We start from the raw sequence: 27,524 nt of genomic DNA on the forward strand, positions 1-27,524 counted from the left end.
AATTAAAAGAAACGTTTTTTTTTCTCGATACAGTACAAACAACTTTTATTGAATATTGATTCATAGTGCGATGAACATGGGATACCGTGCACGAAAGTGTATAAATTATTGGCTAGCTCGTGAGTTGCTGAAGCAATTTAACGATTATTCATCGATGAATGACAAATTGGATGAACAGTAACGGTAACGTGACGTGACTTGGTCAAATGATTGGCACTACAGATGATAGTGGAATATCGCAGAATGGTTTCAAGTTTGATGTTTTCATGTCCGGCTGATGTGTTGTGTGATTCAGCTTACGAGTAGATCGAACGTGGTACAATGGAGTGACTACTAGCAGCATGGTCCACAGGTTGGGTAGGGGGCACAAAGGTCTCCGCATGGTGGTGGCACGCTTGGTGTGCAAGGGTCATCTGTGAACGGGCCTAATTAGTTGAGTATTCATCTTTGACATCAAAATACTTACAGCATGGCATACAGTTAGGTGTCGGTGCTCCACACGGCCCACAGTCACCTTGGGGAACACATCCAGAAGGATCGCACACAGCTGGGCAGCTTGGATCGCATACAGGACCACAAGGTCCACATGGTCCACAAGGTCCACATGGTCCACAAGGTCCACAGGGTCCACACGGTCCACACGAGAAACAATCCACTCCGCACGGGTTGCAACCACTTCCAACAGTACTGACCCGGCAACGTTTAGGACAAATCGGGTTACTTTTGTTACCCATGGTTACATTGCGGAACCTACGAGCATAGGTTGATGGGCAGCAGGTCGCTTCTGGTTTGGTGAGACAGCAAGGTTTGCCCTGGCATTCTGTCCGGGGGCAATCATGCTGCAGGCCGTTTCGCTTGAGGCATTCACAATTGGCAATCAGAACTCCTCCACGCAGCTCTCGACTTTTGCAGCATCGGGCAGGTACCTTTTGAAAAGAAGAAATAACCTAATTAGCTCGAGAAATTTTACGAAATTAGCGAAGAAAAGGTAAGGTACAAGGGTGGAATGGCGTCATTTGTTTAGAACTAAGCCGTTCAAACCACCATTTTGTACCACCTTTGTACACTTACCTTGACTTGGCAGGTTTAGTCCAATCCCGTATCGACCCAATCCCCAATCCAGTTGCTACCTAGCACGGTCGACAGACAGGGTCGCAAGGAGAGCACGGAGGTGCTTTAGTGAAAGCGGTGCAGGTCGGTAGACAGCAATACTCCGGAGGTGGTGGAATCTGCACCGTCTGTGGTTTTGGTTTACAAACCATGGTAGTACAAATCTCCTTGGGTTCCACGATGGTACGAGGAGTGCACACTATTTTCGGGTCCGGAACAATACGCTTATAGTAGAGGATCTTTGGATCCGGTACAACTCTTTTGCGATAAATGATGCAGGGTTCTATGTACGTTCTCGGTTGGTAGATGATTTTCGGTTCGACGATTGTTTTGGTGCGTGGAACAACGTGCTGATCTACAACGGTTCGGCAACAGTTGATTAGCTTCCGCTGCGCGACGACCCGTGGAGGCTGCTGGACGGTGATGAAGCGAGGACCGCACTGCACTGGAGGACAAACACTCGGGCATTGGGGCATGCAGTTTAGATCATGTGCAGCGTAGGTTTTGGGAGCACAGGGATCGCAAAGGCTTCCGGGGGCGCATGGCGGAGGACAGGAACCCTTTGAGTGCGAAGGGATAAGGAAGGATTTGTGATGTTTGACTTCGATGCTTGCTCTAACGTAGCATAATGGATTAAATGCTTGGTCATACCCCGTTCCACCAACTCCTGTCGCCCCTGAGACCTGCTCAATAGATTCTTTTACCGCAGCAGTACATCTCTTCGTAACGAATATCTGAAATGTTTGGCTCCTTGCGGCGCAGGTTCCAGCTGTGGTGAACCGTATCAGTACTGTCGAACACTATCAGCGGGCGTTTCCACCAGCTCAGGTAGGAGGCGGAACGGGGACCCTAGCAATAATGTTTATAAATTTACTCTAGATTTTTTCAACAAAATTAAAGCTATCTTAACTGTTGTGAAAATGTACATAAATCTAAACTTGCTACTTGGAACAAGGATTTTCATTTGCTATTACCAAATCAGTTAAATGATACAAACGTTTAACATTAATACCCCTGAGAGCACAGAGCTTCGCTCTGAGCCATTTATCGGGGATGAAGTGCTACTTTTTACATCACAGTTCTGAGCTGTTCCAGAGAAGGAGTTATGTTCTAAATACCCTTGTTCCGGTAATTAGTGGTTAAATTTGCGTTGACTGATGCAAACAAAAAGTAAAATAAACTAGCCACTTTGTAGCTAATGAAGGACATTGCTAAGCAAGTAACCTAAATTTCTATCTTCGAAAGCAATTCGATTGATACATTCGAGGGCAACGCTTTTACAGGAAATCACCGAGTCGTGATTGGTAAAACAGAGCCCTTCTCGTCGTATGCACGAACGCGCAAGTACAATTCTACTATCCATTCGCTGTGCTGCAACAATGCAAGCGACATTGAACCAAATACAAACACTATTTCAAACTGTCATCGCAAAATAGTATCGATTTGCAACATTTCAAAACCTCACTTCTTGCAGTCCCCAAACCTGTCTCCAGAAGTTTCTAATTGATTGTTTTTAGGTAATTGACTTCCAGCAGAGGCATTGAGAACTGCTCTTGTTCACAAATATTAACCGAAAAAATATTACAATTTGATGCGAACTGGAAAATCATCCGCTTTCGTCACAACAGAATCATTTCCAGTTCGATCAGCTGCATTTTAACAATGATGACGCAAGCAAAGATAGCAGAAACGATAGCGATGCTTGGAGCAACAGGAATGGGAGCAGTGGTCATATTTGTGGCAGGAAGAACAGTGGCATCTTACGCAAGGATAGCAGGGATAGCAAGGATCGCAGGGGGAGCAGCACGGATCGCACATTTTCGCAAGCTTCGGGTTGGGGTTTCTATGAAAATGATAGAAATAAACCCTGATTAATCACTGTTTCTGTTAAATTATTCCGATTTTCACAAAACTATCAACCATTGCACAGCACCAACTTACAAGGTTTATCGATTTTGATTGCTGTTTAGTTCCCAATGCAGGTTCTTCAACCGGAAAACCTTGAAATCCTTCACTTGGCTTCGGTACGACACAAAAAATTCTTCAATAAAATTTGCTTGCACTAATTTGGCTTCGGCTTCCGGACAACTTGTTTTTAAAACTTCTAGAAATTATATTCAGTTTTTTTGAGAAACTATAAATTTTTTACTACGTTCCGTTCGCTTCGAGACTCAGGTTGAAAATGATCCTTGAGGTGCGAAAATTTTCACTCGACGAGGAACAATCTGTTATTTCCGGTTGCCATGGCGCACGTGGTTCAGTGGATCGATGTGTTTGGCGCGCTGTAAAGTTGAGCAGCTGTAAAGCACAAGTGCTCGAATTTAGTGTCGGTTTTTAAACACAGGTGGCGAACATTTGGTTAACAGTTCGTAGTCAGAGCTTTGAATCAATGTCGGTTTCCAATGATACGATTTGTGATCGTTCTTTTGTTTAACGATAAAGTTACTTTTAAGAACATTGTTTTGCCTATTTTTTTTTAAAGAATCATTCATTATGAGCACATATTGACAGAAACCACAAAAACTAACTGGCGTTATAGCAAACAGCTGTGCTATAATACTCGTGCAGGAGGAGCGATGAAACATCATTCTGCACAAGTCAAAAGAAGAAAAAGAAGAAGCTTATTTTTATTAAAGGCCCGAATACACACACGGCGTGACAGCGCCTTCCTGACGAGAATTGTCAGTACCTTTTTGAAACCGTCTAATGTGCCTTCTAGCATATACCGCCTTCCGCTCGTCTACACGGAAGGCGCAATCACGCCGTCTCGAACCCCGCCGTAAGCTAACCTTCTTGTCGTCATGCCACCCAATTCATGTTTGTTTATGTTTGTTGGAAGAAAAAATAAGGCAACACACTTCTAGAATCACCAGCAGCCGGAAAATGATACAACACGGCGTTGCCAGCGCCTTCCCCGGAAGAAGGCAACACCAGACCGTGTGGAAGGCACGATGCGTCCACACGGAAGGCAGTCAAGTACGCAGCCGAAGGCAGCGAACGACTACCTTCTTCACTAGAAGGCACAGCTAGAAGGTTCTGGCTGAAAGGCGTCCCAACGAAAGGCGCGAATACGCCTTCTAATTTGCATGGAGAAGGCATCATTACGCCGCGTGTGTATTCGGGCCTTAATTTAGCACCTTTTTCACTGGATCAACTAACTTTACATTCGCGGTAACAAGTGACATAATCCAAAGCAACCAAGCATTAAATATTCAAACACCGGTGTCCAACGATTAGGGCAAATAAGATGATAATGATAACGGTGCATAATTTTTGCGCCGAGTGACCTGGACAGAATACAATCAACACGGCTGCAGTTGCAGAGCCACGAAAGATGAGAAAAAGCCAACATAACAGGGCATTAACGAAGTAACAGTACACAAAATGACTTTTCTTTCTTTATCACCGAGTGGCACGATGATGCATAATGTTTTTTGGCGTAGTAATTAAGACGTAAAGGGCTGCAAGTTTTTGGTGGAGGTATGGTTATGAGTAGTTGGGTTTTCGCTGTTTTCTCGGCCTGTACTGCCGGTACCCGCATAACTGTCCCATACTGATTTTGGTCACTTTTGAGTTATCATCGGAAATCGACTTAATTGTTATCATATTTTCTGGAAAAAAAAATTAAAATTGATACTTTTGTATGGAAAAACATGGAAAAAATACCAAGTTGTTTTTGTCCCATATTGAAAGTACCCGCATTACAGTCCCACTACATAGTGGTACAAACTGCAAACATATAATTTTGCTCCAGATTAGTGTATATCGGATTATTTTAGGCATATAGAAGTATGTCATTTAATTAACTAGACTAATGTTGTTTTTCTGTAGTACAATCCACGTTGCCAATGATACTGCCGGTTGCTGGTTGAATTTATATGTGATGGGACAAAATATGCGAGTACTTTTGAAATGTACCCGCATATTTTGTCCCATTTTGTCCTTTTTTTCAAGTTATATAACGTAAAACCAATTCCATCCATGGTTTTTTGTTCTCAACGAAAAAACTTGTGCCATGAAACTGTTATGGTCATTGGTTCTGAATGTAATTGCTGGAAATCCGAAAATTCACGGATAATATTAAATCGCCGTTTTCTCAACATGTTGCTTTTCATTATGGGACAGTTATCCGGGTACCGGCAGTGTAGTAGTTTTTTTAGTTTAAAATAGTTTATTTGACACGGCACGATACAATTTATGTTTAACTGAGCCAAGTACATTTTTTTTTAAATTCTAAATTAGCAGGGAAAAGAGGGAGGCACATTTTTTATATCTCGCTGCCGACTACGAGCTAGTGGGGATTTAAGGTGAGAGGAGGGGAGTTACAATTTTGATTTTAACTATATTGAGTTACAGGATTTATTTATTTGTACATGGCTAAGCAGTGATGTTCCAGTTGAGCAGTTTTGGTCTGAGGTGTCTGCGTGAACATGAAGATGCCGAGTCTTCGATTTAGTGTCTCCAGCATGGTGTATCATTTTCATTCAGTTTAAAACGGGAATTGTAATCTAACAAATAGATAAGAAAAATCAAATTTTAATTCCAGCATTTTTTATAAACCCGTATAGCTGTGTCATGTACTGGAGATCACCTCTTCCCAGAATGTCTCTAACGGGTACGTTCGGTTGTTTTCCTCGGGCCCGAAGGGAATCTATAAGCTCGGACCTAACACCACAGTATTCGGTACACGACCAAACAACATGCTCGATGTCATGGTAGCCATCGCCACAAACGCAGTGATTACTGTCTACAAGCCCTATACGAAAGAGATGCGTGTTTAACGTGTAGTGATTGGACATAAGTCTGGACATCACGCGAATGAAGTCCCGACCTACATCCAACCCCTTGAACCATGCTTTCGTCGATACCTTAGGAAAAATGGAATGTAGCCACCGTCCCAGTTGATCTGAGTTCCATGATAATTGCCAACTGTTGAGTGTTCTCTGACGCAAAATGCTATAAAATTCATCATAAGCAATTGGTCTTTCATAAATATCGCCATCAATAGCACCCACCTTAGCTAAAGAGTCAGCCTTTTCATTACCCGGAATCGAGCAATGAGAAGGGACCCACGCTAAGGTAACCCGGTAATTTTTATCTGTTAAAGCACCTAAAAACCGCCGTATTTTCCCCAGGAAATACGGGGTGTACTTCACAGGCTTCATCGATGGCAGAGCCTCAATGGCACTGAGACTATCTGTGAAGATGAAGTAGTGGTCTATGGGCAGGGTTTCGATGATCCCAAGAGAGTACTGAATAGCAGCAAGTTCTGCGACGTACACGGAAGCAGGAGCATCGAGTTTGTAAGAGGCGGTAAAATTTTCATGATAAACACCGAAGCCAGTGGACTCATCTAGATTAGATCCGTCAGTGTAAAACCTTTTATTATAACTAACATGTTTAAACTTATTGGAAAAAATCTTAGGGATCTCTTGTGGTCGCAATTGATCCGGGATACCTATAACATCTGTTTTCATGGTGGTGTCGAAGAATATAGCATTGTCAGAAGTACCTAAAAGTGCGACATTGGAGGAAACGTATGAAGAAGGGTTAATATCTTGAGCCATATAGTCAAAATATAAAGTCATAAATCTGGATTGAGATTGAAGGTCGACCAACCTCTCGAAATTTTCAATTACTAATGGGTTCATAACTGTGCATCGGATTAGCAACCGGTAAGAGAGATTCCAAAAGCGATGTTTCAACGGGAGAATACCTGCTAGCACTTCAAGACTCATCGTATGGGTCGACTGCATGCAGCCTAAGGCAATACGCAAACAACGATATTGTATTCGCTCCAGCTTGATCAAATGTGTGTTTGCTGCGGAGCGGAAGCAGAAACACCCGTACTCAATTACAGACAATATCGTTGTTTGGTAAAGCCTTAGAAGGTCTCCTGGGTGGGCACCCCACCAGGTTCCGGTAATCGTACGAAGAAAATTAATCCTCTGTTGGCATTTTCGTGTTAGATACCTAATATGACAAGCCCAGGTGCATTTAGAGTCGAACCAGACCCCGAGATATTTAGCGACTAAAACCTGAGAGATCGTTTTACCCGTTAGTAGGAGCTGCAGCTGAGCTGGGTTATGCTTCCTAGAAAAAACGACCAGCTCAGTTTTCTCTGGAGAGAATTCGATACCCAGCTTAAGAGCCCATTCAGACAAATTGTCTAAGGTAACTTGCAATGGTCCTTGCAGATCGCTAGCCTCGCTACCAGTAATGGATACAACGCTATCGTCTGCAAGTTGCCGTAGTGTGCATGAATTTGCAAGACATTCATCGATGTCATTGACGTAAAAATTATATAAGAGAGGACTTAAACATGAGCCCTGGGGAAGGCCCATGTAACTTATTCGGGAAGTTGTCGAATCGCCATGTGAGAAATACATATGCTTTTCTGACAACAAATTGAGCAAAAAGTTATTCAAATTTGGTGAAAGTCCCTGCGATTGAAGTTTCGCGCTTAAAACTTCTACAGAGACAGAGTCTAAAGCCCCCTTAATATCCAAGAACGCAGAAGCCATTTGCTCTTTTCGAGCAAATGCGAGTTGAATTTCAGTAGAAAGCAACGCTAGGCAATCGTTCGTCCCTTTGCCCCGGCGAAAGCCAAATTGAGTATCTGAAAGTAAACCGTTTGTTTCGACCCATTTGTCTAACCGTAAGAGGATCATTTTCTCCATTAATTTCCGGAGGCAAGTGAGCATCGCAATCGGCCTATATGAATTGTGATCAGAGGCAGGTTTCCCGGGTTTCCGAATAGCAATGACTTCTACCTCCCTCCAGTCGTGCGGAACAATATTTAGCTCAAGAAACTTGTTGAACAAATTCAACAAGCGTCTTTTTGCAGAGTCGGGTAGATTCTTCAACAGGTTGAATTTTATTCTATCTAACCCTGGAGCCTTATTGTTGCACGACAGGAGAGCCATTGAAAATTCCAACATCGAAAATGGAGGCTCTTCCGTAGTTACTAATAACGCGTCGCGAAAGGTTTTCTGTTCCGGTACAGAGTCCGGACAGACCTTTTTGGCAAATCTGAATACTCTTCACTCTCCTCTGAATACTCCTCACTCTCATTCGAAACGTCACGGCTCCGCATGCGCCTGGCGGTATCCCAAAGGGTGCTCATCGCTGTTTCCCTCGACAACGCGTTTACAAACCGCCGCCGGTATCCGCGTTTTTTCGCTTTCATCAAGCTCTTTATCTGCCTGTCGAGTACCTCGTACCTTCGAAGCAGCTTAACAGAGCCGTACTTTCGGTAGTCCTTATACGCCGAGGACCTTCGCGCGTACAGTTCAGAGCACTCTTTGTCCCACCATTTGGTAGGAGGGCGCCGTCTAATCGTTACCCCGGGTATCGGTTTCGTCTGAGCTTGAGTCGCGGCGTCGATGATCAAGCCAGAAAGGAGCGCGTATTCTTCCTCCGGAGGAAGTTCCTCGTAAGTCTCGATGGATTCCGCAATAATCGTCTCATAAGACTTCCAATCAATATTACGTGTAAGGTCGTATGAGATATTGATTGGATCCGGGGGAGTTGAACCATTAGCAATTGAAATAACGATTGGAAGATGATCACTACCGTGGGGATCATTGATTACTTTCCACTGGCAATCTAATGCTAGTGATGTCGATCAGAGGGATAGGTCAAGCACACTTTCACGCGCTGGAGGATTAGGTACACGTGTCGCTTCCCCAGTATTCAAAAGTGTCATATTGAAGTCGTCGATTAAGTTACAGATTAAAGAAGATCGGTTGTCGTCGTACAGCGACCCCCATAGCGAACAGTGAGAGTTAAAATCTCCCAATATCAAAAAAGGCGCAGGAAGCAACTCTGCTATATCAGTAAGTTGCCTCTGTTCAATCCGCGCGGACGGAGGGATATATATCGAAGCAAGGCATAGGTCTTTTCCATTCATATTCGTTTGAATGGCAACGACTTCAATATTTGAGATCAAGGGGAGGTCGATTCTAAAAACAGAATAGCACTTTTTGATCCCTAAAAGTACCCCTCCTCCGTGTGAGTCTCGATCTCGACGAATAATGTTAAAATCGTGGAAATTAAGTTGATCGTTTGAATTGAGAAAAGTTTCACAGAGCGCAAACGCGTCACAATTGTGTGTGTTTATCAAATGAGAAAATAGATCGAATTTGGGAATGATACTTCTGCAATTCCACTGTAATACAGTGATAAAATTCCTAACCTCTTTCGACGTATTAGTCATCGAAAGATATGATAGCTGAAATGAGGGGCCAAGTTGCTGCTAGTTGCTTCAAAAAGGTTTCACTGTGGGGAGGAGGGCAAGAAGAATATTTTGAAGAGGATCTGGTATGTTGAACGTTTTAAATATCCAATCCACAATATCAGAGAAATTTATAAACCCTGTTTCTTTTCTATTTTCTGATTGAGCAAAGGGTGCACGAGGGGTTTTTGGTGCCCCAGGAAGCGGTGGGTACTCCTGGTTTGAATTGAAATTAAAACCAGGAGGTACTTGCTTCGGTTTTTTTTTCACTACTTCCTTTTTGTGTTGGCTTATTGGTCATTCCGCTAGGGGTTATCTTACGACCTTTGCGAGAAAGATTAGGAGAGTTAAGCATTCGCCTTTTCCTAGATCTTTCTGGCATGGCATAAGAACACCCTTCAACGGGATCGTCAGATGTACCCTCATCGGTTGGCAAAAAGGAAAAGATGTTTCCTGTCGAGGGTGGCTCAGCCCTCTTAAGCATTTCTGCAAAAGAGCGCTTTGATCGTTCCTTGAGGGAACGCTTAATTTTTTCCTCGCGCTGTTTGTACGCGGGACACGCCGAAAGGTCATGCCGAGTTCCTTCACAGTAAAGACACTTTTCAGTATCCTCACTGCAAGCGGTCTCAGCATGATTGCCTCCGCACTTGCTGCAGCGTGCCTTGTTGCAGCAGTAGGTGGCTGTATGACCTAACTGCTTGCAGTTTTGGCAATGCATGACCCGCGGTACGAACAGGCGTACAGGCAGACGAACCCTGTCCAAAGAGATGTAGTTCGACAGTGCAGATCCGGCGAATGTTACACGGAAGGAATCCGAAGGGAGGAATTTCTTCTTCCCTTCTTCGATGGATACTGAATGCAAGTGCTTGACATCCAGTATCTTTACATTTTGAATCAGGGGGTTCTTGAAACAGCCAACCCCGTGACGCAAAATGTCATCGACCGTGAGGTTTCCTTCGGTAAACACACCGTCGATCTCCACGTCCTTGGCAGGGATGTACATGCGGTACTCTCTCGTGAAGAGCTCGTAGCTAGCAATTGCATTTGCTTGCTTCAAGCTACTCACGACAACTCGCAGTTTGTTCGGTCTAACCTTAATAATTTCGGTTACGTCCGAAAACTGTTTTGTCAGGTCCTTGCCGATTTGTATTATATTAAGAGGCTTCTTAATGGGCCTGAAAAAAACTATGAACGGACCTTTCGAAGCATCTGGGTAAGCTTTCACCCGTATTTCAGGTACCCTTGGTACAGGGCTAGGTAGCGGGGATGGTACAGGGAAAGGCAGGGGGGAGCTGCAGGGGGAGATTTCAATCTCTTCCCCATTTGTTTCCACATCCAGGAATAGTTCCATCTGGTTGTTGTCCATTTTTGCGGGAGCGTTACGCTCTACCGCACACAAACGATAATTATCCGAATATACGGGGGATCAAATAATTGGTATTAAATAAAAAAACAATTTTTCAAGTTAAGATGGCTCAAATGAAAAAAAAAGACAATCGTATTGGGGACGAAACATAATAATAATAATTATAATAATAATAATAATAACAATTATAATAATAATGATAATAAAAATAAAAATTATAATTATAAAGCGAATATTTCACCGAACGTCTAGGTCTTTTGCCTACACGGTCTTTTGCCTGATGGCTGCTAGTTGGATCAATCAGGAAGAGTGTCTCAGCAAAACAAACAATGCCGACATAGAATGATCCCGTTTTGTGTTGTATCACGGTGGTCTTATTTGCGCGCGGCCTTGTATATGAGACTTGCAGTTGAATCCACTCACTCGGCCGTATGGAGATCCGTGCTGCTAGCAGGGTACCAGCGGTGCGAGGGAATGTTTTTGCTGCTATGATTCCAGCTGCGTGACCGGACCGGCCACTGGCGGGGTAGCCTGCCAGTGCGCAAAAGATGCTTCTGCTGATAAACTGCAGGCTATTGTTGTCGCACAGGGCACTGCACAAGAACGAACCGATAAAACAATACCCGTCGAACGACAACTCGTGTGCCGTATTGTTATATTTCGAATCAACCGGAGTAAAACAATTTGCGTCTGTTCGAAACGAAAGCAAGACAACGAATCGACCGGCAGTGTAGTAGATGCTGAATATTATGAACCGAGTAAACGGTAGTAATTTGAATATTTTTTAAAATAAAATAATGAACTGCTTAAACAGGAACTGATAAAATTATATATGCTCGAGTCAATGAAATATTATTGTATCAATACTGGTAGAGCAAGCATTTCATAACTCAAGTGAACAATCAAATTTAAAAAAAAATTAAGCCGCGAGATACATATAAAATAATTCCGAAAGCGTCAAGCGGACAAGCTACTCGGTAAAATAAAAAATATAATGTTATGATATTGAGAAACACGTAATATCGAAGTGCAAACAAATAAATGGAAACAGCATTGAGGCCCAGAAAAAAATTTAAAAATTTAAAACATCATCAGGGCTTTAAATTATAGAAATTTAAAATGAATTGCTTTTGCACGCCAACTATCAGAATCGGAAAAAAAAATCGGGAAAAACATTTGCTGCAGAGCCCAGATGAAATTTAGTTGAAAAGCAAACATAAAAAAATAAAGAAAACATGTAAAATAAGAATATGCATACACGAAGGCGTGAATAGCTGTTTCTACTCATGCAATATTCAAAATCAAGAACCTACTTTTTCAATATTGGTGCCTCTAAAAGCACTGTTCGTTGTTCAACATTGAAAAAATAAGTTGAATTTGTGAAAGAATTCAACCGTTTGAACGCTGTTCATGACAAAATAGTTGAACAGGTTGTGTATCAAACACGACCGCAAGGTTAACGTACAATTTGGTCCTAAAGCTATACAGCTTTCCACGAGCGGTAATTGTCCGCCGCCAGGCACGCAGCTCATTTCGACGTTTTCTGTAGGTCGAATTTCCAATCGCAGTAACGAGGTAGAAAATATAACAACGTCGTAACGTAGCATGGCAACGTCAACAAACAATGGGCGTTTTATTATTTGAATTTCGCCGTGCGCATGCGCGGATCTAAATAAACAAAGGTGTTTTTTAGAGTTGCTGTGCTACGTTGCAAAATTTTTATGTTTTACACTCCGTTACTGCGATTGAAAATCACCCGACCTACAGAAAACGTCAAAATGGGCTGCGTGCACTGTCCGCCATTACCGCTCGTGGAAAGCTGGATACCAGTTTTTATATATCATTTGAAAAAGCTGCGTTTTCTGAGCAAAACGTGATTTTGAAAAATGTTTATCATTATCCTTCGCTTTTCAAATGAAGAATGAAAAATTGCTCGAAATGTCTTAAATGACAGTTCGCCCATATAAAGTATATGGGCAAACTGTCATTTTAGACATTTCCAGCAGTTTTTAATTCTTCATTTAAAAATCGAAGGATAATGATAAACATTTTTCAAAAATCACGTTTTGCACAGAAAATCATACTCTTTTAGCTGATACATAAAAATCAGTAAATTGTGTAGAATTTTAAGACCCACAATCGATATGTTCTTATGTTGACCCTGTCAAAAGAAAGATGGAATGAAATTGTGTTAATCGTAGACCTACGTTGAGATTGGTTTCGACTTACAGAACCGATTATAATATTTAGCTGAAATTTCTTCACTTTTCTGCTTAAATATTAAGACATCGAAAAAAGCCTCTTCGGATATTTTTCGCTGGATGGCAGTAGCGAAATTTAATTTAGGGACTTTTCGGTTAGAGTGGTTCGTTTTCGACCCGTCATATTGTACTGGGATTTTCATGGATATGACACTCCGTAGTTCATTGTGATTTTGTTGTTTAAATACTCACTTACTTTACTTTTAAGGCGACAGACCGATTTTCGATCCAGTGCCGAATCCAGAATACGTCGCCATGTCCCTCGGTCTTGGGCTGCTATCCTCCAATCGCCCTTAACACCTATTTCGCGTGCATCCTCGTCGACAGCACACATCCAACGAGTGCGGGGTCTACCCCGAAGTCGATGACCTCTATCGGGATTCCTGCTAAATATAGCCTTCGCTTGACGCTCATCCGGCATTCTCGCTACATGCCCAGCCCACTGAAGCCTGCCGTGTTTTATCCGCTTGACTATATCCGCCGATTTGTATGCCTGGTACACTTCATGGTTCATGCGTCTGCGCCAAACACCATTTTCTAGTTTGCCGCCAAGGATTGAACGCAAAATCCTACGCTCAAAAACACCAAGAGCTCGCCGATCAGCCTTTTTCAGCGTCCATGATTCATGGCCGTAGAAAGAGGCTACGGGAAGGATTAGTGTTTTATAGAGTGCAAGTTTAGTACGGATTTGCAGACTGCGGGACCATAATTCGTAAAAGGCCCTGTTTGCGGTTGCTATCCTCCTTTTTATCTCACGGCTAACCTCGTTGTCACATGTCACTAATATTCCCAGGTAAATGAATTCGTCGACTACTTCAAATGTTTCCCCATCTAGCACCACCGCAGCACCAACGTCCGATGGACTACCACGCACTCTGCCAGCCACCATGTATTTCGTTTTGGCAGAGATTATGACAAGCCCTAAACTCGCAGTTTCCCTCCTGAGAGGCCCGAAGCCCTCTTCCACAGCTCTACGATTGATACCAATGATATCGATATCGTCCGAAAAACCGAGAAGCATTAGGGACTTCGTAATGATGGTGCCGCTTCTCTGCACACCAGCCCTCCGTATAGCACCTTCCAATGCGATGTTGACCAATAATTTCGACAGCCCGTCACCCTGCTTCAAACCATCTAACGTCACGAACGAGTCCGATATCTCACAGGCTATCCTGACGCTTGATGTAGAACCTTCAAGGGTGACACGTATCAGCCTAATCAGCTTTGTTGGGAAGCCATGTTCAATCATAATCTGCCATAATTCATTTCTCTTGACTGAATCGTACGCTGCCCTGAAGTCTTTGAACAGATGGTGCGTCTGCAAGTTGTATTCTCGAAATTTATCGAGGATTTGTCGCAAGGTAAACATTTGGTCCGTCGTGGAGCATCCTCTTCGAAAACCGCATTGGTACTCGCCAACAAAGGTCTCCTGCAACGGCCTCAGTCTGTGGAACAGGATGCGGGAGAGAATTTTGTACACGGTATTGAGAAGTGTTATGCCCCGCTACTTAATTGCTACAGTCCAGGCGATGACCTTTTTTGTAGATCGGGCATATGAGACCCTTCAACCAGTCCGAGGGCGATTCTTCATCAGACCACACTCTCAGCATGATCCGATGGATGGCACGATACAGCTGTTCGCTCCCGACTTTGAAGAGCTCGGCGAGAATGCCGTCCTTCCCGGCTGCCTTGCAGTTTCTCAGCTCTTTCACTGCTTTCTTCACCTCGCCCATGGATGGTGGATCCACAGCTTGACCATCATTCTCAATAGTCATCCTGCTCCTTTCGATTCCACTGTTCCCCTCACCGTTCAACAGTACACTGAAGTGTTCCTTCCAACGCCTGGCCACCTCTGTTTTATCGGTTATCAGGTTCCCCTCGCAATCGTTGCACATGACAGGGGCTGACACGTTTCAATTCCTTATTACGTTGACCTTCTTGTAGAAGCTCCTCGCATCGTGCCTAGAGAAGCAACCTTCCGCCTCCGCAAGAATACGCTCCCAATGCTGTTGTTTCTTCCGACGATGGAGTCTCTTTTCAGCGGCTCTAGCATCTTGATACCTACCCACGCTCCGACGAGTCACAGCCGTGGCCAACATGTGACCCCTGGCGCGGTTCTTCTCCTCCGTCACTCGCTGGCACTCAGCGTCAAACCACTCATTGGGCGCAGCTGCCGCGGTTGTACCCAACAGTTCTCGCGCTGTAGAGCTGATCGAACTGTGGATGTGTCTCCACTGTTCATTCAGGTTCCCTTCAACTCTTTCCTCAATCCGTTCATCAACCTTCTGCAAGTACTCTGCAGCCACTGCTTCAGTTGATAGCCGCTGGATGTTTAACTGCATCCTCCTCGTTGCCTTGGATTTCAACACGTTGGACAGCCGGGCGCGGATTTTGGCTACTACGAGATAGTGATCCGAGTCAACGTTCGGTCCTCTGAACGACCTAACGTCTGTAACGTTTGAAAAGTGCCGTCCAACAATCAGAACGTGGTCAATTTGAGAGCAAAGCTCTCCATTCGGGTGCATCCAGGTGTGCTTACGTATGTTCCGGCGTGCAAAATAAGTGCTACAGATAGCCATCCCCCTAGCTGCAGCGAAATTAACAAGCCTCAGGCCATTGTCGTTCGTAGTAGAGTGGAAGCTTTCCCTACCAGTTACGGGGTGGAAGAAGTCTTCCTACCCGGCCTGTGCATTTGCATCTCCGATAACAATCTTTATCTTTATATCGTGTCCTGGGCACTCATTGTATGTCTTTTCCAGGAGCTCATAGAACTCCTCCTTTTCGTCATCTGGTTTCTCGTTGGTCGGTGCGTACACATTTATTAGGCTGTAGTTGAAGAATTTTCCCCTGATTCTCAACACGCATATACGGTCACTGATCGGCCATCTAATGACATGCTTCATCTGTTTTCCAATTATCACGAAACCGACTATTGTTTACATACGTAGAATTATTATTAACACTTTCCGAACGAACGAACGAGCTTCGAACGAAGAAAATGGCAAGAAGGAAGAAATTCACCGGATGAAGGCCGGAACCTTAATTCTGTCATCTGCAAGGCTCTTCCTTATCAAAAAGTTTCTTCCCAAATCATGGTATATAAGGTAGCAAACAGAAATGTTACCTTTATTTCGACTCCTAAGACAGTACCGTACGGGCTCACACTGTTTCCAAAGCTGCAAAAACGTGATCGGAAATTATTTTGACCCGAAAATTTTAATTCTAGAGCCGTAGCGTCTTCAGCAAAGTTGTTCCAATAATTATTTTCCATGTTTTAGAAGTTTCAATTCCATGATTAATCCACTCAACAGTGAGAACGAATTTTACTTTTCTTATTTTGGAATATTAAAATCCACTTTATTCGGCGAAGTTGTAGCGAATTTTGAAAGAAACAACTTTGTAAAAGACATCACTTCTATCTGTTCATTTAAATGGACTTTTGTGGAGTTTTCTATAGATTACTACTAAAAATCTTTTTTTGCTTCTTAACTTTTTATAGTAATTTTCTACAGTTTTTGAATGTTCTACAACATTGTTTGCTACAATGAAACAAACAATATCTCCAAAGAAAGTTAATTTTTATCTCACATATATTCTTGGTTGTTGACGATTTTTACTAGAATAATGCGCTAATTTACACTAATTACTCAAAATTCAAAAAATAATGATTTTGGAGTCGTAGTGTCTTCAGTAATTTTTTTAGTTATTTATTCTCCATTTTGTAGAAGTTATAATTTTGTGATTAATCTACCTAAAAGTGAGAAATGAGTTTTATTCATATAAAAATCCACTTTGCTGAGTCAAGTTTTAGCACATTTTGTAAAAAACAACTTTGTCGAAGACACTATACTTGTATCTGCTAATTTAAATGAACTATTATGAAGCTTTATCTAGAATGATCCTTAAAGTATTTTTTTTTGATAATACTTTTATAGTCATTTTCTAGAATTTTTCAATGTTCTACAATGTTGTTCACTATTATAAAACACACAAGTTCACCAAAAAAAGTTTATTTTTTCTTGAGTTTATTTAGGTATTAAAGTTTTTGCCTTTCTCCTAGAAAGGTATAGCAATCACCGAAAAAACTAAAAGTATGAAAGTGCTCCAGAGTGCCGAATGTCGTATATCACTCAACTTAGTTCGACGAGCTGAGCATTTTCTGTATGTATGTATGTATGTATGTGTGTGTGTGTGTGTGTGTGTGTGTGTGTGTGTGTGTGTGTGTGTGTGTGTGTGTGTGTGTGTGTGTGTGTGTGTGTGTATGTGCAACTTTTTTTTCTCACTCACTTTTCTCAGAGATGGCTGGACCGGTTTCCGTGAAATTAATTGCAAATGAAAGGTGTAGTTACCCCATGGGTTGCTATTGAATTTTATTGTAATCGGATTTTTGGTTTAGAGGTCATGTATTAAAATGTAAAAATCACGAAACTTCAATATCTCAGAAACAACACAACCGATTTTAACAAAACTGATGTCAAATGAACGGGCTACCTTCAGAACTCCTAACTTATTAATTTCATAAAGATAAAACATATGGTTCAAAAGTTATGTATAGATATGTTTTCCAGAGGCTTTTTAAACTCACTCACTTTTCTCAGAGATGCTGGACCGATTTTCACAAAATTAGTCTCGAATGAAAGGCCTAGTTGTCTCATAGGTTGCTATTGAATTTCATTGTGATCGGTTTGTAACTTTGTCCGTTATTTATAAAAATGTCAAATCACGTTATAAGATAAGCAAAGCATATACCAAAGACTGCTTAAACTCACTTACTTTGCCCAGAAATGGCTAGACCGGTTTTTACGAAATTAGTTGAAATTCAAAGGTCAAGTGGTTTCATAACACCCTATTGAACTTCATTGTAATCGGATTTTTAGTTTAGGCACCGTGTATCAAAATGTGAAAATCACGAAATTTCATTATCTCAGAAACTTAACAGCCAATTTAAACAAAACTAATGCCAAATGAACGGCCTGTCTTGAAAATCTTTAACTACTGATTAAACATGTGATTCAAAATTATGTATAAAAGATAGGTATAAAATAAGGAATTCACGTTTTGGAAAGTAACATATTCCAAAGACTGCTTAAGCTCACTCAATTTATTCAGAATGGTTGGACCGATTTTCACTAAATTAGCCTCAAATAAAAGATCTAGTTGCGCAGTTATCGGACTTTAACTTTGTCCGTTCTGTATCAAATTGTAAAAATCCCAAAACTTAATTAGGTACCACAGAAACTACACAACCGATCTGAACATAGTTGGATTCAATTGACCAAATAAACTTTTTTTTTAAAACCGTCATAATGTTTAAGCATGTGGCTTAAAAGTTGTGAAAAGAAAAGTGGCTCGGAGTTTGTTCAAACTATAGCAACGATTAAAACATGTGGCCTCAACATTTTCCAAATTTGATGTTGTACTATAACCAGATTGGGCAGAATTCGGCCATTCTAGGAAGTATTCTGGTAACCAGCGAAGTAGTCAGGGAGACTGCGGGTTTAAGTCCCGTCTGGATGCGGTATGTTTTTCCAAATCTGTATCATATTTTCAGTTTGCTAATTTTTCGCTTCCCAGGCTGCACACACTGTCCGCCTTTAATAAACTTGAATTTTAACGGGTAAAAGCCGTTGTTAAAGAATTGAAAAATTTTAGCCCTACGGAACACCTTCCGTTGTTGTGTTGCACTCGCAGGCATGACTCAGCCTGGCTTTGGTCTCGATCACACAGGTCTATAAGAATTATCAGCGTCAGCTGACTCTGCTGTGTGTGATGAGATATTCCTTTCAGTCGCATAAACAATGCCTGTGTGTAGTTAGGGGTAAGCGATAGGATAAGTCGGTAGTTGATTTTTCGCGTGATGTATTTGAAACATATTTATTTCATGGTAATTGCATGTGTAAGTGTTAATGTATGCTCATATGTGTGTGAATGTTAGGTTTTGAATGTTCGTTAAAGTTGTGCTGCTGGCTACCAGAAATTGATTATTTAAAGTGGAAATAAATCCAGAGAAATTTTCAAGGTGTATTTTTATTAAATGGGAGTGTTGTGTAATTCCATTTGAACAAATAATAAGTTCGAATGAGAAGGGCTGGGTCTCACCACTAGGTGGATTAATTTGGGTTTTATTAAAGAATGCACTTATTTATTTACAAATAACTGCACGGGAGACAGCGAGAGACAAATGCCTATATCTGGATTAAATGATGTTTTACTTATACTTAAATATAGAAAAGGTTTAGTCTGCAGATGTTTGCAGATTTTAAAGATATCTGTTGGTAAATTAGTGCATTGTTTCAGTAAAAGTCGTCAATAACCGATGAAATATGAGAGATAAAAGTAAACTTTTTTCGATGAAATTGTTTGTTTCGTGATAGCAAACAACAATGTAGGATATTGAAAATATGTTGAAAATCACTACTGAATGTTATATTGAAAAAATTGATTTTTAGTGGCAATCTGTAGAAAACTCCACGAAATTCAAATTAAAAAGGCAGATAGAAGTATGGTTTTTTTGACAAAGTTGTTTCTAATAAAATGAGCAACAACTTTGCTAAACAAAGTGAATTTTTATATGCAAAATGAAACAAGTAAAATTCGCTCCTCACTGTTAAGTGGATTAATCACAAAATTGTAATACTATAAAATGGAGAATAATCAATGGATCAACTTTCTTGAAGGCACTATGGCTCTAAAATTTATTTTGTTGGGTCAAAATAATTTCGATCACGTTTTTGCAGCTCTGGAAACAGTATGCATTGGCTCAGAGGGGCGTAGCAGCCTATTTTATACATTTGGGTACTTAAATTACTCATTTCCCGCGGGTGATTCCGCAGGGTGTCATTGGCAACACAATTTTAATAACATAGTTATAGTTTTGAATAGTAGCTGAATTTCTTTGCTTTCCATAACTTCTGAACCACATATCAAATTGTTATGAAGTTTGATATTTGTTTGTTATTTGTTTGTTGTTTTGACAATTCAATACATAACGGTTGCTTAAGCTCGATAATAATCAAATGAAAAGAGAACGTATAGAGCAACCAAACTTTTAAACCACGTGTTCAATCGTAATTCATCAGTTAACCCTCTAACTAGCCCGTTTATCTGATATCAACATTGTTTGGTTCTCGTATCACAATGATGTTCATTAACTCAATGTATAAATTGGAACGGCGACGTTCGATATTCTTAACTCTAGTAGGGTGGGTGGGGGTAAGGCGGACAGGGTGGGTAAGATGGACATAAGACTTGTTCTAACGCTTGGCGATTCTTTTTTTTTGCAAAATTGCCCCGGCCACTTTTTCACCAAGTTAGTTGATGATTTTCGAACCACCCTTTCAATGTTTACATTTGTCAAATGTGCAAAAAATTACCAAATTTTGAAAATAGGCTACGAGCTCGCGTGCGGATGTAATTTTTGCGTGTCAGCAAATATGATTATTCTCCACGTTTTTTTCGGTGTTGGTCCATTTTCCGGTTATTTGAAACATGCCTGACCTATATATGAAGGGATACAGGTAAAATATATTGTTATTTAAAAACTATGAGAGTTTAAAAATTTTGTGTACCGGTGGGGTAAGACGGTCCACCACCATACCAGGGAGGGTAAGATGGACAGTGCTTATAGTATTATTTTCTTCAAATTAAGGCCTAAGCTTCGATTGCATTCATCAAACGTGCACCGAAAGTCAATTGGCCGCTGTTAGACGCGAAGTGGACTGCAAAATGTCGGTTCGTTCTACCGTGATGAAATGCGGCATCCCTATGACCTCTTCGAAGAAGCGGATTGCATAAACTGAATTTTGTTTGTTTTTTTTTTCTTTTCCATTTAAAACTTCTGTCTGACATTGATAATAATGGTTCAAGATTTAATCCACTGCATAATAAATAACTATTGTTGTTTCATAAAACTATTCAGTTTGATAATATGGAAACTAACTCTGAAAAACTGATACTGGATGACCCTTCGGAACCCTGTTTCCGGAGTGCGACCAGAATCAAAGAAAACCCTCAAATTATCCTTCATGTGTGTTTGCGTTTCACGTTTTGTTAATTCATAACATAAGAAAGGTGAACTCGTCGTTAATTGCTAATTTCCCTTACATGTCCGTCTTACCCACCACACCCCCGGTCTGGTTCACCCGCACACTAAAAAAACGAATTTTGCAATCGTTTAAAAAACATAGAAAACGATTTTCAATTGCAAAACCAAATACTACGCATCGAAGTGCTTGTGTCAACCTATAATGTAAGGGGTTAAGGTCCCAAAAAATATGTTGTTTCACACGTAAAAATTCACTGTTTCCTTAACATGTCCCCTCCTAATCCGAAAGCTCCCTCATTTCAATAATAATACATAATTCCGCTACTAGACATAATACTTTTAATCAATAGCAAAAAATAGTTTATTGATCGTTATCATTTATAACGGTGCTAACAGGACTAACTCTATTGGTTCGCTCAAAGCGCCTGCAAATCCCTAAAGTCACATTAGTGGTCGTTTGTTTTCACTCAACGTTCAGATTGTAGATTAATTTTATTTGCATAGCTTGGCGAACCTTCTTCACACTGCATCGAACAACCTTAGCGTGAAGCAATAACCACGTGTCGATCATCAAATGTATCGTAAAAGCAAAACAGTTTGAAATAAAAATTTTCGACATTCTCTAACAGGAGTCAGCCCCAACCTCGGTGTGGCCACTGGACGCTTTTGCTTTATCTTCACAACACGGGCGATGGGCGATGAACGCCGGGCGGCGGACATGGGGCCGATACTCGGTCAATCGGAACGTTTACAATGGGTGCGATGTTTGTTTGAACGGTTCGTGAACAATGTTGATTTGTGGTTCGGTTTTGATGGTCAGGTATTGTTTCGGCAACCGAAAACTTATCGCCTTCTGAAGAGTTTATTATTCTAGCTTTCGTTCGGTGCAATGGACATGGACCTTGGTGGCCGATGTGAAGAAACCCTGGCACCTGCAGGCTGCATGCAGCTGTGCTGGCACGTGCCAGTAATATTGCTGGCGAGTTTCTCTGTTTATTTTTTATCAGTTTGCTAAGAAGTTGAACAAGTAAATAAAAGCCTTAGAAAAATCTATTATGGTAATCTAGAATTGTTCGATCTTTAAGGGGTGAAACTTGAATAAAGTGTCAATATTGACACCTCTGTACAATTACCTTTAGAAATTTTCTGAAAATTATGTTCCAATATGATGGAAAATAAACTACTGGATGAGCCTAATTGAAATTTTTGCTTCAAAAAAGACTCAAAGAAACTACGTACGTTTCGTTTGGTAATGTTCACATGTATGTATATTTTGCTTAATTTAAAACCCAAGTGATATCCCTCAAAAAGTAGTGGTCAAGACATGAAATAGAATCGAAGATGACCGACCGCATTGTCATGGTACCCATTGGCAAACTACTGTATATATTTCGTTTGGCGTACCATTCTTGAATTCCTCACTACATGCTGAACTAATAGCGAAAACGTGACATTAAATTTGATGTTTCCTCAAAAATTGTCTTAATTGGTCCACTCATGACCACTCATGACTCTTCTAACGATGAGAGAAACTCAACTTTCGATTTGCCGCCAACGCACGCGCGACGAATTACAACTGCCGCGCGATTAACCGGCCTGTTATTTAATTAAACTGACATTTTCACACCATTAATTGCCGTGCAGTTTAGCGTTTATGTACCCAAACTAGACACCACATTTGGTGCATTCTAGGAGGGTTGTCGTGGTATTGTTGACAACTTAATCACTTTGAACTTGAAATACCCACCGCGCCGAAGGTCGAAAGCGTAGCCTCATTGCGCCGCACTTCCAAGAGACTAATTAAGCTGTCTAATGGGTTTGTGGCGTTGAATTGAAAGCGCAATCGTAGAGGACTGACGAAAAGAGGTCTACTGAACGGCGTTTCGGAAACCGTTCTATAAGCTGTTGAATCAGACTCCGGAAGAGCTGCCGGCCATCATTGGATTGGCATTGGATTCTCTTACAGCACTGACTTTGAGGTAAACTCGGAAAGGTAACGAACAAACGGTAGCCCTCAGCTCAGAGTGTGGCACTGACATTGGAATTGGAAGAGATCTGGTTTAGGGTGATTTTCTCGCCGTCGGGTTTATGTCCCACGGAAGCAATCGAACGCTGACTGCGCCCAGAAGTGTGTCGACCCAGTTTCGGTTGGCCTTTTGCATTTTCCAGGCCTTCCGTAACCAAGTGGTACATAATTGCGGCCTATCAGTGTTGTGCAGCAAATTGTGTATCATTTGCATTAGACGTAAAGACGAATCGACCGTCCAATTGAACCCACTGATGCCGTGGTGCCGCTTCGATTGGAAGCGTGCATCGCAGTCCTCACCTCGTGTGTTTGTTTATATAAACGTATTGGCTAATTATGAACGATCTTTGTGGGTAAAGGGGAAATTGAAAATTTGGAATTTAGATTTACAACTGAAGAAAAAAAGGCAGGCGTATTTGCGGCTTGGCTGTTGCTGCTTTTAATTACTTTTTTCGATTTATCTGCAAATCAATCCAAAATTGACTTTTTAAATTTGCTTGCTGGTGATGCAACGTGTGAGCGGCATTTGAAGGCAAAGCAATGGGTATAGGATATTTGAGTGGCTGCACACAAATAAATTTAATATAGGAACCCGGCTGCTTATTCAAGCGAAGGGTGAGTAAATACATATGCTACCAATGCGTTAGATGCGAGCTGAGTGTTTTTTAAAGTAATAATTAAAGGACTAAATTCGGCGTATAAAATAGAATTAGGGCAAAATGGAAAGCAGCAAATTTTAGCATAATATATAAGTAATTCTCTTGAAAAATCAAGAAATTGTTGCAAACTCATTCAGGTAATTTTTAAATTTAAATCCGAAAAACATTACGAATTTTGGCCGGTCTAATCTATTTTCCAACAATTGGGCCATTGAAGGTCCAACTGGTAAAAAGCCGGTTTTCCGAGGCATATCCACGGTGTTTTCTGTCAAATCTCCATGTAACCGATTTTTGCTGATATTTTTCTATTGATGTAATGAAGAACAATTAGCATAACTGAAATAAAAATGCGTAATATTTGAAAAAATCTGAATTCATCGTAAAATATATATATCAAATTATTATAACGTTTTTTATTTACTTTTGAGTTGATTTTACTCGAGATAATATTACAGTTTTTGTTCTTATGTTATAGCTGAGGTTTGATTAGTTTAACTCAGCGATTGTTACTCTATGTCTCTTTTGAATCTATAGTTTTTAATCGAACTTCAAGAAAATTTTTCTGTCAAAAAAAATCAGATGGTAGTGGAAGTATTTCTAGTTTTATTTTAAAAAAGTGATTGTAGGGTAGGGAACATATTCTAAGCAGCTTTAGGAACCGCTTGTGTATTGAGACGAAATACTCAAAATGTGTAGGGTGAAATTCAAACAAATGTATATCAGTCTGTTCTCTATTTTTTTCTCTGTCCGAACTTGTTTTCAGATTGTAAAACTAAGCTAGCAAAGATTGAAAATAATTAATTAAAGTTACCGATCGAGGGACACTATTCCAATCACCCCTAACCTATTTAAGCAGTTTCCATCTGTTGTGCAGGCGATTTTTTTTCAGCACCCGAATTGGCGCCTGATTGGCTGCTATATAGGTCGATTTGTTTGGAATGGTGATTGTTCACAGATTTCTTTGTGATTAACGATATTTCTTATATTCGTGAGACAGCTAGACAATTAAAGTTTTCGTTTCCATCATTGAAATTGTCGATATTGATCAATATTCAGAAGTTTGAGGCATGTTTTCTTCAACTGATTAAAATAGGCGACACTGATTAAGCCGTTCCTTACTCTATATTGTTTGCAAGTGTAGCTTATGCTCCTAACCCCGCTAGGGGAAGTTCTAGTACCTGCCCCCAATAAGGCGGCTGTTGTCACCAGGAAGGAACTACTCACGTAGAAAGAGAGCTGTATGCCACCACGGGTCGGTCGGAGCGAACGTCGATGTCATGCAATATGTGCCTGACCACTGACAGTATTCGACCAGCAGCCGATGGATGGTGGGGGTCGGACACTGGGCAGAAGACTCCTCGCATAAGCCACAAGTACCCGGAAGCATCTCCGACGGAGCGTGTAGTGCCGCTCCCACCATCCAAAATTTACTAACCCGCCCATTGGCCGATGCAAGCTAAGTCCCAATTATGGCAACTGGTAGAGTAGAAAACGGACTTGGGTCGGACTTCATTATGGTACCACGTCTCAAGGCTGGCACCTGCATCAAGCTCCCCTAGTAAAGTCGTTTGACAGCGGCTTGAAATGGTGAGGTGGTACCCGGTGCAGAGGTCTCCACCCCGTAGAACCTGGCAGGCCTTCCAGTACGTTCCGCGTCCATTGCCTGGTGGAAATCAGGCAGGAGATGGATCAGATAGTGGGAATTGGTCTTTTGACCAGTTTTCCTTTCCTGATTTACGCCGGTCGGGGGAGACATAGTTGCTCATGAGGTGCTAGCGGGCAACCTACTTCGGCATAGACCACCATGGGACCACAATGGCGACTACACCATTATGAACAAGGATAGCGGCTGAAAGGGGGACCCAATTACGCAGGATGAACAGCAACGAGAAACAAGTGACGGGTGTGAAGAGACTACCAAATCCCTCCGCGCGGGGTGGTATCCAGCGGTCTCCGCAGAAAAAGACGGAGACGGATACAGCAAAACCCGGTGGCGGAAAGGCTAACAAGCCAGTTTTTACACCGGATATAACGGTCGCTGCTCGCTTGATAGTCAAGACCATTGAAAATAGCAGGGACAAGCTGCCTAATGTGGCAGAGCTTTCCGAACAGCGACGAATAGGAGTAAAAGGTCCAGTGAAACAGAGCTTCCTTCTGCTTCGGACCACCATCGACGAAGCTTTAAAGGAGTACGCCGAGCTTGTGGTTTGGGTTGAAGCCTCCGGAAAGGGGATGAGGACTAGGAAGGCAGCTGAATCCCAGCAGGTTTAGACTGATGCCATCATACGGAGCGGCGAAGAAAGTCAAAGGTCAAAAAGGCGAGGAGCAGAGAAGACGCCCTCATAATCAAATCTGACGGGTCTGAGCACTCTAAAGTCTTGAAGAATATGAGAAGCGAAACCCAGCTCAAGGATTTAGGGGCGGATGTGCGGACCATCCGTCGATCTCGCACTGGCGAGATGAAGGATGCGAAGAACAAGGGCGCTTGCTACAAAGCGGTAGCCGAACAGGTCCTCGACAAAGAGGTGCAGGTTCGGGCACTCACCTCAGAGGTGACTCTCCAGCTTGAATAACTGGATGGAATCACCGAGGAGTGCGATGTTGCACAAACCCACAAAGAGACGTCCCAGGGGACCCAGGTAACTACCTTCCAATTAGCATCGGCAGATGCAAACCTGGCACTGAAGGACCTTTCTTCAGGCTGGTCAGTATGCCCGGAAATCGCCATCGTATCGGACCCCTACCACATCCGTCCCGGAAACGGTAACAAGGTCACGGATAAGTCCAGTATGGCGGTCGTATGGTCGACTAGCAGGCTTTCGGTTCAGGAGGTTGTTTCACCCCTAAAACGAAGGGTACGTGGTTGCCAAGGTGAACGGAGTATTCTACTGCAGTTGCTATGCTCCGCGCCCAGATGGGCAACCATGGGTCTATGGAGCTAACGGACCTAATGCTTATAGTGCCGGTTGACTTCAACGCTTGGGCTCTTGAGTGGGGAAGTCGCTCTACGAGCCAAAGGGGTCAGATCCTGTTGGAGGCTTTAGCAAAGCTCATCTTAGATACGGCCAACGTTGAGACCAAATGTACATATAGCAGAAATGGAGCGGAGTTGATTATCGATGTAACGTTCTCCAGCCCAGGACTGATCACGAACTGGAGGGTAGACGATGGCTACACCAATAGCGACCATCAGTCGGTTTGCTATAAGGTAGAAATCAACGCGAGGCGGCAAGTGATGGGTAGAGCCAACACTCAAACCGTCCGCGGCTGGAAGGCATTGCATTTCGATGCCGAAGTGTACGAAAGGCAATGAGAAGCGAGCGCGATGGAGGCAGTTGGCTCCGCCCGTTTGCTGACCGCGGGTGTGCGACGCCACCGTGCCCGGGACTCGCCAAACCGTCCGAGCAAGACGGTGGATGCAGCGTGTGCAAATAGACGAACAGCGCAGCATTCGGTTCTGCAAGATCAGTGCTAACGAGTACGATTAAGGCAAGCAAGAAGGCCTGCTTCGATAGGCAATGCGCGAGTGGCGATACGAACCCGTGGGGTGACGCCTACAGCATCGTAATGACCAAGCCCAAAGGCGCCCTAGCGCCTGTAGAGCGATCACCAGCGATGCGGGAGCGTATCATCGCGGGACTCTTTCCACGCCACGACCCGAGTCCTTGGACTTCGGCAGTAGAGTTTCGTTCCAAGATCGAGGGAGAGGTAAGGGTTACGAATGGTGAGCTCTTCGTGATCGCTAACTCCCTAAAGGTGAGCAAGACATCGGGACCGGATGAAATTCCTAACCTGACAATCAGGCTGGCTGTTTCGGGCAGT

General features: G+C 42.2%; 1 pseudogene; it reads right to left on the minus strand.

Moving 5' to 3' along the window:
* Positions 1–294: 294 nt before the first annotated feature.
* LOC129720302 (keratin-associated protein 16-1-like) lies at positions 295–3,320 on the minus strand (annotated as a pseudogene).
* Between the last annotated feature and the right edge of the window lie 24,204 nt (positions 3,321–27,524).

Source organism: Wyeomyia smithii, chromosome 2, assembly GCF_029784165.1.
Source record: "Wyeomyia smithii strain HCP4-BCI-WySm-NY-G18 chromosome 2, ASM2978416v1, whole genome shotgun sequence".
Classification (NCBI taxonomy): Eukaryota; Metazoa; Arthropoda; class Insecta; order Diptera; family Culicidae; genus Wyeomyia; species Wyeomyia smithii.